Consider the following 12,644-nt stretch of genomic DNA (forward strand, 5'->3'; position numbering starts at 1 on the left):
GGTGAACCTTCGGATGCGGTCAGGGTGGAACTAGAGTATGGTATTGAGTAAGGTGAACGACAATGGGCTGTTAAAGTTCTCTCAGAGTCTGTGTCGGAAATAGACATAGTTTCTAAATTTTCCTCGGGTTCTCTACGCAAATTTTCTATTTCTTTAATAATTTCTTTTACATGTTTATTTCTATTTCTATCTTTGTCAACGTTTACTTTCAATGAGCTATTATCTTTGTCTAAGGCATTTATTTTAATACGCGATAAGGCGTCTGCGTTATTATTCAGTTTTCCACTTTTATGAATGATGTTAAAGTCGTATTCTGATAGTCTAAGTCTCCAACGGGTCAGTCTACTGTTTGTCTCTTTAAGGGTATTAAGCCAAGTGAGGGGCTTATGATCAGTCACAATTGTAAATTTTCTACCATAAAGATAGGGTCGAAAATGTTTGACTGCCCAAACGATTGCAAGCAATTCTTTTTCAGTTACACTATACCGTGTTTCAGCATCATTTAAAGTTCGGCTGGCATACGCCACAGGTTTGTCATTTCCTACTGTTCCTTGTGATAATATTGCACCGAGAGCGAATTCTGAAGCGTCTGTTGTTAATATATATGGTTTTTCAGGGTCTGGATATTGTAAGATAGGGGCATTTACTAATAACTCTTTACATTTTTGGAAGGCGGCTATATATTTTTCGTCGTCTGTTGGCATTGAACGTTTCTTTTTTAATCTAGCGGTCATAGGTTGTGTAATCTTTGCAAAGTCTTTTATGAAACGTCGATAATAACCAATTAGTCCTAAGAAACTTTTTATTTCGGTAGTAGTACGGGGTAGGGGGTAGTTTAAAACTGCTTTAATCTTATCATTATTAGGCTTAAGGCCATTGCTCGTGATTGTATGTCCTAAGTATAGAACTTCTTTCCTCAAAAATTCTGACTTGTCTAATTGTACCTTAAGGTTGGTTTTTCGAAGTCTGTCAAAAATGGTCCTTAATTTGTCTAAATGTTCTTGAAGGCTAGACGAATAGACGATAATATCATCTAAATATACTAGGCAGTGTATTCCTTGTAGTCCTCGCAGCACATTATCGATGGTTCTTTGAAAAGTAGCCGGAGCTGTCTTAAGTCCGAAGGGCATACGAGTAAACTCATAATGTCCTGCATTTGTGCTAAATGCGGTTTTTTGTCTGTCCTTTTCAGCGACTTCAATTTGATGGTAACCACTAGCTAAATCTAGAGTAGAGAAGTAACAGCTGCGTCCTAATTTGTCAAATAAGTCTGTAATATTTGGTAATGGGTATTTGTCATCGATGGTAATTTCGTTAAGTTTACGGTAATCTATTACAAGTCTATATTTCTTTTCATTACTAGCGTCCATTTTTTTTGGTACTAGGTGCACGGGTGCACTCCAGGGTGAGTGAGAGTGAGTTACTATATTATTTTCTAACATTTTCTCAACTTGTCTATTTATTTCGTCGTTAATTACTTGGGGCTGTCTGTATGGTCGTATAAAAATAGGGTCTTCGTTACGAGTGCGAATGTGGTGTTTAACATCGTTGGTAAAAGTCAAGGGTAGTTTTTCAGAATAAAATATATCTTTATATTCTGAGCAGAGTTTACGAATGTATGTTTTCTCCTCTTCATTCATGTGGTCTAATCGTAATTTATTATTTAAATTTTCGGTTAATATACTGTCTACGTCTATGTTTGTCATGTCAATGTCAGTTATATTGTTAATTTCACATGTGTCACTATTGTATTCAGTTACGGTTACTGGTGTAAGGAAATTTAAAGTTACTTCGCGGTCTTTAATGTTTTGTATGACTGTCGTCGCGAAACCGTTTTCGCATCTTACTATTGCACTAGGCATTCTAACTCCATCACAAAATATTTTATAATTCATTATTGCTTGTCCGTTCCGTAGGTTTGTAGGTAACCTAACTCTTTGTTCACAACGTGGGGCTATTTTAATTGAACAACCGGGATTATATATTATAGGTATTTTAGTAGTATTTGTATGTAGTAGTAAATTTTTCATATCAATTTTTGTATCTAGCTGTTTTAGTAGATCACTTCCGATTAGTCCGTCGTAACGTCCGTCTACGTCATATATATAAAATTTATGCATCTCGTCACTATTAAAGGTTGGAAATAATGGTATATATATTACTTCGTCGTGCTTACTAGTTGCGTGTGTGCTAATTACTTCAAAGGGTTCATAGTACTTAAAATTTTCGAAATATTTAGTAACCAGCTTAGGGCTAATAAATGAGCGTGAACTTCCGGTATCTATCATAAATTTACCATTGATTTCGGGGATGTTAATATATGGTAATTTTAATGCGTTACAATTTAAGTTTATTATCTCGGGGGTTGGTTGTTGGTAATTATGTGAAAATTTTCTTCTACGGGGTCGTATTCTTCGGTTTGATCAGTTTTTATTGCTTCAAACTCTTCTATTACTTCTGTATTACTATAATCATCGTATGAAGGGTTCTGAATTTCAGAATTGTTATAATTATTATCGTCATCGTTTAAGTTGTATAATTCGTTCATGCGTATTCCTAGTGGCTTAGCGGTACGCATACTAACGTCAGTCGGTCCGTTCCTAGGTTGTAACACCTGTGGGGGACGATATCCGAATTGTTGGGGTTTATAACCGAATTGGGGGTTATTTTGATTTAACTGGGGTCGGTAACCGAATTGAGGTTGATTTAAGTTTGGTTTGTAACCAAATTGATTTTGGTTCAAAGGTGGTCGATATCCAAAATGAGTTTGATTTTGAGGTCGATATCCGAATTGTTGCGTTTGTGGTAATTTTATTTGTTTGCTAGCGGGAATTCCAAATTTAAATTTATTTTGCTGTTGAGGTTGATTTGACATGGTTGCGACATTTTGTGGAATACCAAATTTATACTGAGGTTGTGTGTTACTAATGAAATGAGGTTTTATTACATTTTTATCTGAAAACTGAAAATTGTTGAACGGTTGAGGTCTAGGAGCCGTACACTGGGTATTTTGTTGTTTTAACATTTTATTGCGTGAACTATATTGAAACATAAAGTTAACTTCTTTTAATACTATACTTAGTGCTTTTTCTAACGAATCACATCCTTTTAATCTAACTATACGAAGAAGGTCCTCCGGTAGATTATATAAGAACACATTCATAGACATGTTGTCATATATTATCACTTTACTTTTACGAAGGCTATCATCCTGTATTAAATTCACTTTTGCAATCAAAGTACTTTTAATATGCTGTATTCTATTACAGAAATCTAGATACGATTCTCCGTTATTAATTTTTAAAGTTTCTAATTCTATTGCAATACATTCTTCCGAACGTGGATCTCCAAAATGTTGTTCTAGGGCTGTTTTTAATGAGTCCCAAGTATCTAAATCTTGTCTTTCGCTAATAAGAGCTGCGGCTTTCCCACACAATCGGGATGTCACAATATGAAATATATATAAGTCCTGTTCTCTACTATCATCTACACGACACAATCGAATTACGTATTCACATTTTCTAATAAATAAATTTAATAACTTTTCGTCACCGTCGAATTTGGGGATGACGTTAGCAATTTCACGTGGTATCTGAGATATGTTGAACATGTTAATTTATTTTATTAATTAATTTGTTTAAATAAAATTGAAATAATTTTAATAAGTATGTCGTATAAAATTTTGTAATTCTTATAACTAAAAGTAAATTTCAATATTCTTTAATTTTATGTATTATATATACTTTTATTAATTTTACACTTAATTTCTAGCCAAAAGAAAACTAAAAACACTTTTCGAATTTTGGAAATAGCGCTCTGTCTTCTAGAAAAACGTATAACTATTATACTAAGGAATGGAATGGAATGAAAATAGCGATTAGGGTCTACTCACAGACTGTCCATATCCTCGGGGTGAATCTCAAGCAGATGGTGGTGACTTCCGGAGCTGTTGTGGTCGTGGTGTCTTGACGAATTTATTTTGTTCGAATTTCCGTTAAACGCGTAAAAACGTACGTCGCGATTACTTCCAGATTGAGTTCGCGATCGCGGAAATCCTACCGGCTGCGCCAGTCAAGTTGCGGGCCACGCGGAGTACGTTTTAAAAAATAGAAATTATATTTTATGAACGTTTATTCCGTACCAAATCTGACTTAAGACTTACTTATTACTAATCTTAATCTAACGGGAAGGGCATCGGACCACCGGTCCAGCGGATGCCGTCGTCTGCGAATTCCACAATTCAGCAGTTGAGTTCGCCGAAGATCTGCCTTTGCAGACATGCGTCAGCAGAGGTGCCCGACTTAACTAGCTACACTATTCCCAAATAACATAGGCATATTTTTTGAAAACATTAGAAATCAATACTAAAACTCCAATAATGTAACCCAAGGTGTAAAAAAATTACCTAAAATATTCTTTACATCGCGTGCCCTGCGAAAACTATTGATGATAGAATAAAATACACAAAATAAAAAAACACATTATTATTTACAAAAAGTGTCGCGACAGCATATTATGTCTGACTATTGTAGTTATGCCACAATAAGTGTTCTTTTATTTAAAAAAATAAAACAACGTCAAAAATATCGTTGAAATTTTTGTTAAAGACCCGAGCGGAGCCGGAGCGGGCCGCTAGTTATTAATAATCTTGAAACCATTCTCATCTCATTTGGGTGTGAAACTGACAATTCTGTTTGGCGAATCGTTCGTGGCTCTGTATCGGTAACTGGAAAATAAAATACTGCTACTGTTTGATAATGACAGGGTTCTTTGTTCATAATTGCGATGATATCACCTTTTAGCTTCGAAACTAAAATATTAACAATTCACTGAGTCACGTTTCAAACTAACAAATAAACGCCACTAGAGGCCATTCGTTTTTTTTTTTTTGTAAAATACAATCCAAAGTTGATTATATGGCAAGTACCCATTGAGATAAATAATGAACTTGCTGTATTGGTAAAAGTTGCAAAATCATATGTCATAAGGTTACAAATGTCATTGTGGTTAAGCATAAAAGAGATCTGCCACGTACCATCCGGCTTTGGAATGAGCTCCCCTCCACGGTCCGAGCGCTATGACATGTCCTTCTTCAAACGAGGCTTGTGGAGAGTATTAAGCGGTAGGCAGGGACTTGGCTCTACCCTGGCATTGCTAAAGTCCATGGGCGACGGTAACCACTCACCATCAGATGGGCCGTATGCTCGTCTGCCTATAGAGCAATAATAAAAAAATAACAATTATCACTTCTAATCTTAAGCGAGATTTTTGTACATCCTTAATACGGCATAACCTCTGTTAACAAAGGCATGATGAATGACGGTGGGCTGCCATGCATCATTCAGCTGAGGGCTTACAGCTAATGATGAATAATTAGTAGCGTTTGTTTCGTCTACAAGTTGCTTTTGTACAAGAATAACGACCTTTATCTTTGCTTTATTCTCATTTCATTGTCCATATAATGTCGTAGAGTTTTCTTGATGAAGCATTAGGGTTACACGATTTTTTATGATCAACATTAATTGTTAAATCTCATATTACACGACTGTATATTGATGGTATCATGTTTGGTATTGTTTTTATGTGTAATATTCACCAAATTCCCAATAACGTTAAATTGTTGTTTTATTTCGAACCTAAATACAAAATTTCAATATTCACTCCCGTTTCCAATGGCCAAATACATGTTTGGACAAATTCGAAGTGAGCTGTCAACTTAAAAATTAATTCCTTTCAATTTGTGATCGTGTTCACTTTTACTTGCGCGTATTGTGCGTCATGTAAGTACGTATGTCTACTACACGTTGTCAAAGCGAATGACAGGCCCATTGCTTCCAGACATCTTGAAAATCAATAAGAGAAAAATCTTTAATTTACTTCTCATTCACAATCAATTGCTTCTTTTTAAACTCTTAAGCAAAGCAAACGGAGAGACGGTTTCACAATCAGACGCGAACAATAGCTGAGTTTGCCTCAGGAGTGCATAAAAGTGCCATTCATTATCATCCATCAACTATGAATGATTGGACGGTGAATGGTTTTGGGGGCTTCGGCGTAAGATATAAGAAAGCGCTTCTAGAAATTTCTTTCAAGCAATAAATTTTCATTTTAATCTTCTATCATTATCGTTCAATTTTTCAAGGAGTAATTATTAGAGATAGACTTAAAATAAATAACGGTAGTTACTAGAACGTCATCGAGAAATCTTATTTTAGTAGTTTGATTAGTTAAGTATAATAATATAATAGTTATTATTTCTCATGGACATCTCCCGTTGTTGCATCCCGCCGGTCATCGTTCTCGTGGAACCCGTCGCTTGCGACGAAGGGCTCGACGAGTAAATAAGCCCACAGACACAACCCACTGAGTTTTTCGCCGGATCTTCTCAGTGGGTCGCGTTTACAATACAATGGTACATTCTGCGAAGCAGGGTTCTTGCTAGGGCTCGTGTTAGCAACGTTGTCAAATTTGAGCCCCGTGAGCTCATCTACTAGCTCGGCGAATTTAGAATAACCCCTCGAGGTTACTAGAATAGGTAGGGAAAACCCCAAAAAAAAAGTCGCATCGCCGCTCCGAATATAAGCATTTAAAGCTACCTGAACAATTGACAATCGGAGACATTGTTGACTGAAGATACAATCATAAGTAGTGCTTAAAAGATTATTTTGGATAAGGCTTATTTATTAACGAGTAAATCAACAAAAGGTATTTGTGTAGGCTTAAAAGTTTTTCTCCAAAAACTTTTGAAGCAACTGATCTTGTAATTTCGACTTACGTTGAATGGTTAAATATTAAATTTTATGTATTCGTTAAAACTTCGTTTCCCAGAAGCTCGTGCCTTGGACCGGAATTTACATAATTTTTCCCCTCACCGCAATCTAGGCTCAGCTTGTTTATCTACACAATACCTCGAGCAATTTGTCTTAGCTCCTCTTAAATATTCTCATTGTCTTTGAATAATTTCGTTAATAAATTCCGCCAGTCAAAACCTTGAGGAATATCTTGAGCAATTTAGCTTTTGTTTATCAAATATTCTTGACGATGATTTATGTTTAGTTCTGAGTAATCGTCGGTTTTTACGACTACATCTAGATGTTTTTGGAAGATCTTAATTAATGATACCTCATGATTTATGGCTTCCCTCGAACACGTTATAAATATAAAGAGAGGTAATTGATTCTCTTCTTTATTTTTCCTGTGATCGCGTATTTTTTCACTACTTTATTTAGTTTTTTTTTTCTAATATTATACTATTGGGATTGATTAGATAGCAAATAAATGGATTTTATACTTTATTTTTGAATTCCACTTTCACCTGAAGTTGAACAATATACTGATAGTATTGCTAACTTTTAAACCTGACTATTATATGTAAACTTTACAGCTATAAATATGAAAATTATTGATTTTACTGCACACTTACAAACCAAGACACGACTTTCAGCTGCTTTTAACCAATTATCGTTGTGCAATGACACAGCAAGACCACAAACAACCTATAATTTATAACGTGACTCAAGAAAATACTCGTAATGAAAGTCCCGATTATGATTAAAACTAAATAGAGCCCTGTAATGAATAAGTGGATGATATTCGAGATCGGACCACGGTTGCCGGCGCCGCAGCAAATGTTGTTAATCCAAACAATCAAATTAACATTATCAGAGAAAAATAAACTTTATGCTTGGGTAACAAAGAAGGGTTTAAATGTAAGATTATATTTGTAAGCTCGTAAGCGGAGCCGACAGCCGTCAATCAGAAGCTAAAAACCGGTAGCTGCAGAGTCAGACATTAAAGATTACAAAAGTCGTGGAGTGGTATTGAAGTGGAATTCAGTTGTTAAAATCACTCAACCCAATGACAGCGGCGCTCGAAGTGATTTTAAATTTATATGTTTGATTAATTTAAAAATATCCATATTAATTTAAAGTAAATGTGTATGTACTGAGATTAATATTTTTATATCGTACTATTTTTACTTCTTTTTTTTTATTCAGTAAAGTAAATTTGTTAAGTTTTTATGAATATTATAATCTGTTATTTATCGATCATAGTTATTTACCCGAAAAAAAAATTAATATACGTAGTTAGCAAACAGTTGAACCATATATAGTTATGTACTTCCAGATTCAAGGTTTCGGTAATCGTCCAATATCAAGTGAACTCAATGCTCAGCATAAATTTTACTGTTTTTAGTTCATTCAGAAAGTGATTATTCAATAATTACTTTAAAAAATTTAAGTTCTTAAGTGCACAAATATTTTAATTTACTAGACACTCTAATCATTTCAGTAGTCCATTTTTATCCTTAAGGCGGCGAAACACGACATAGAAGATAATACGTGGTTAGCAGAACAAAAAGAATTCAAATAAATTGCCGTGAGAGGCAAACAAAAAACCAACACACCTTATAGAATAGCTGAGGCTCAAACTTGTCTGAATATAATGAGAATACAAAATAAAAATTCAAAGAAGGAATCCATCTTAATAGAATTTGAATGGTTTTGATCGGTGAATGTACATTCAAGATATAGTTAAATTCAATTCGCAATTTCTTTTATATGCTTTTATGAAAATGTATTTTAAAATATATTTGCCATAGACACAGCCCACTGAGTTTCTCGCCGGATCTTCTCAGTGGGTCGCGTTTCCGATCCGGTGGTAGATTTTTCAAAGCACTGCTCTTGTTAGGGCCTGTGTTAGCAACACTCCTGGTTTGAGCCCCGTGAGCTCACCTACACGTCAAGGAGAAGCTGAAATAGCCTCTCAAGGCTATCAGCATACGTAGAAAAAAAATTAAAATATATTGTGTTTTTTTTGTGGTTTAGTGAACAGTTCGAACTTATTGAGGTATGATAGTTTTTGGAACCACAACTTGCAAATTCCGTTTTTAATTAACAAACATATAATGATTGTCCGTGTTATTCACTAGAACCGAACCACCGGTTTTGTAAATACAGAAAGGCGTGATTAAATTTAATTAAAATTGATAATAACACTTCATATTGTGCAAAACTGCGGGATCTGACATTGAATCAGCCATAATTGTGAACGTTGTACATTAACAATTTCATTTTTAAACTAATAGCTTATTTCAGATTTGTCTGCATCTTTTTTTATTATGTTTATTTGTTTAAAAGTTAAGAAACATAATTGCGGTTTGTAACCTTTTTTATTGATTTGGACAAGTGAAAAAGCTTATAGTCCATACGATTCTAAGTGGTTACTGAAGTCTTAGACATCCCAAAGGGAATTTTACCAGGTATCCTGAGACATAAATTGAAAAATGTAAAATAAATATTTTATAACAAAATATAGTCCGTCGTCTTACTGCACTCATTTATGTAGCCTCCTATGTAATTATATAATTATATTTTTAAATATACTATGTGCTCATAAACAGTTGTAAACGCAACGATAATACTTTTGAAATAACATAAAAACAACAGTTGTACGAATTCAATGTCTTTGATTTTAAAATTTAATTTCTCAGAGCAACTCTTAACATAAATAAGTGTGCAAAAAAGTAATTTAAAAAAAACGTCAATATACATTAAATTTAATTCTTTCATTAAAAACAAATAAGTATTATTAATATTGAATTTTTTTGCGGACCGTTCGCCATCGCATATGAGACGAGATTAATTCAAAACAACTTTTTAAATGTTTATTATCTTCACCTAATAAAGTGTTTTTTTTTTTTTATTGCTTAGATGGGTGGACGAGCTCACAGCCCACCTGATGTTAAGTGGTTACTGGAGCCCATAGACATCTACAACGTAGACGCGCCACCCACCTTGAGATACAAGTTCTAAAGTCTCAGTATAGTTACAACGGCTACCCCACCCTTCAAACCGAAACGCATTACTGCTTCACGGCAGAAATAAGCAGGGCGGTGGTACCTATCCGCGCGGACTCACAAGAGGTCCTACCACCAGTAAGAGGTCCTACCACCAGTGGTCCTACCACCAAATGAATCTGTCGTTTTTTTATATAGATATCCCCGTGTCTGTTTTTAAAATCATCATTATTAATCACTTGAATTTTGATTCAATGTTGTTACTAATTGATTTGCTTTGTAATCCATTGAAGCGTCGTGAGTTGATAGTTATAAAAAAACATTTATGATTTGAGAAACACGAATGCTGTGTGCAATATAAATAATTTTATGAATCCATTATGGAACATAGATTGTACTTAATTTGATTGTTGTCTGTTTCGAGATACAAATCGAATCTATAATATATATTTAGATTTAATTTTGTAGGAAAATGAATTTATTGCCGACTCTATTCATTGGTGAAACTGCATTCCGAATAGGTACTAAAGTCACAATGATCGTAATATCCATAAAGGTAGGTTTAAATAATAACATATTTACATTTAAACAATAACATTTTAATTATAATACAAAAATATTTTTTTCCTACCTATTCTATTAACCTCGAGGGGTTATTCTAGATTCGCTGAATTACTTAGGTGAGCTCACGGGACTCAAACCTGATGACGTTGCTAACACGAACCCTAGCAAGAGCCGTGCTTCACAGAATCTACCACCGGATCGGAAACGCGACCCACTGAGAAGATTCGGCGAGAAACTCAGTGGGCTGTGTTTGTGGGTTAAGTTATAATATTTGAAAAGGAAAGGAAGTGTAGAGTGATATAAAAAATAAAAGCAAAATTAAATTGCAAAATCAATTTTAATTATAATACAATTATTCTTCCCTTTCGTTTCATTTATTGATGTCATTTAGTTTTATCAATACTTAGATTTATGTTATCAAATATCAATAACATAACATAAGAGTATCAGTGATTCGTAAATTGAATATAGATCTTCAGGTATCAGTTATTTTGATCGATTATCGGACTAACGCTAGTTCTAAAATATGTACTTGAAATTGTAATTCAACAAAATTGATATCTAAATTTAAATCTGTGACTAAACCATGTTCCAGCTCCAACATAAATGTTTGCTCTCACTCTGCGAAACATCGTGCCACATGGCGTCGCATCGCGAGAGCATCGGTATCGCAGGATCCGACTGATGCATGACCACGACCACTCTGTCAAGAGTGTACGAATAGGAAGTAGACTAAACCATATCTGTTTTGGTTATTTATTCCTAAATTAGTGAAACACGGTCACGCTTTGCTGTGACTTAAATTGAATTGTCCAAGCCTGATTGCGAGGATACTTAACAGTTCCAATTGTAAGCCGCGTAAATACACAAAAAAATCCTCGAAATCGGGTGCATCAGTTTAGGAATTCATTGACATACAGCCTTCCCAAAAAAAATAATATTTATAAAGATATTAAAATCGAAAAAAGTTTTTTTTTTGTGATCTAAAATAGATTTAATGTTTTTCGTTTTCTTCAATAAGGCTATTATTTAATTTTAGTATAATCAGATAAAAGATTTCTTTTGCCACATACATAGCTAGTTCGTTTCTGTCATATGTCTAGAATAAACTACACATTCTAAATTACGTTGCTTTAGTTCTCACAAATTTGGAAATAAGTATATTTAATTATTCATTCGTCTTATTAATTAGCAGACTACGGTCAATCAACACAAATCTTTCGCAACGTTTCTGAACATTACAAATTCAAATGAACTTTTCAGCGTTCGTATTGCTTTATTGAAATTAAGTCGACCGTTCGTTCACATTTAATTTATCAAACTCGTAAATAAAACGCGATGTTTTAATTAAATCGTGTTTTGTTAAGCCAAAACCGCTTCTTGGAATCGAAGAAAATTTAAAACAAAAAAAAACATTCCGGTACCGGGAATCGAACCCGAGCCTCCTGGGTGAGAGCCAGGTATCCTAGCCACTAGACCATACCCGACTCCGAACTATTATCGAAAAAAAGCTTCTAAAATTTGCCAAGAATAACGTTATAAGAACAAAAACAAAAACTCGATTCATTAAAAGGAAATGTCATTAAAGCTATTTATTAAATTCTTTGGAAACGAAAAACGACTTTCATATGCGTCGTTTTGTTAAATATTCGACTTATTATATGGTAAACAGTGCCATTAGCATGTCTGGCTTCACCGACAGACTTGTCGCTCGGCGACGCCTGTCCATCAACGTCACTCATTCCGGACGTGGAATCGCCGACTTAGGCATACATCTCCCGACAGTTGACGATCGACTCCCGATGTTTATCCCGACGGATCTTTGTCTGACCTTAAACGGCATCAGGAGCCATTGTTTGACGGGACGTTTTTTCTTAGTCCAACGAAGCGGCGAGTTGTAAGGTATTAATTATCATAAATGCGGAGACCGCGATGTAAATTCCCTGATAATGCGGCTTAGACGCGGCTGTTGGTTTCGTGTGAACGCGACTTGGAGCGCTGATGGGGTTGTTCCGAGGTTGCGGACCCAACACAATCGACCCGAACCATCGATTGATTAGAGACCGTCCCATTGTATTCAGTGGAACTTTTCGAATTTAATTAATGTTTAATAAAACTACTTTTTTGACGTGACAACGTCTTATAATTCGATGGAGCCGGCTGCACGCACGAAAAAACATGACTAATGCGGCGTTACCTCGCTCTGAGGCGTTCTATTTAAGGTTTAAGTGCGAGCGAGAGCGCGCAACGAGCGACAAAGAGGCACAATCGGACTCCGCGT

General features: G+C 34.9%; 1 protein-coding gene and 1 non-coding gene across 2 annotated transcripts in view; one reads left to right on the forward strand and one right to left on the reverse strand.

Moving 5' to 3' along the window:
- Nucleotides 1-12,644, forward strand: part of LOC119628919 (uncharacterized) — a 572,605-nt gene that overhangs the window by 190,824 nt on the left and 369,137 nt on the right. The window lies entirely within an intron of this gene.
- TRNAE-CUC (transfer RNA glutamic acid (anticodon CUC)) lies at nt 11,779-11,850 on the reverse strand. The gene has a single exon. It is a non-coding gene; the product is annotated as a tRNA-Glu (tRNA).

Source organism: Bombyx mori, chromosome 9 (genome assembly GCF_030269925.1).
Source record: "Bombyx mori chromosome 9, ASM3026992v2".
Lineage (NCBI taxonomy): Eukaryota > Metazoa > Arthropoda > Insecta > Lepidoptera > Bombycidae > Bombyx > Bombyx mori.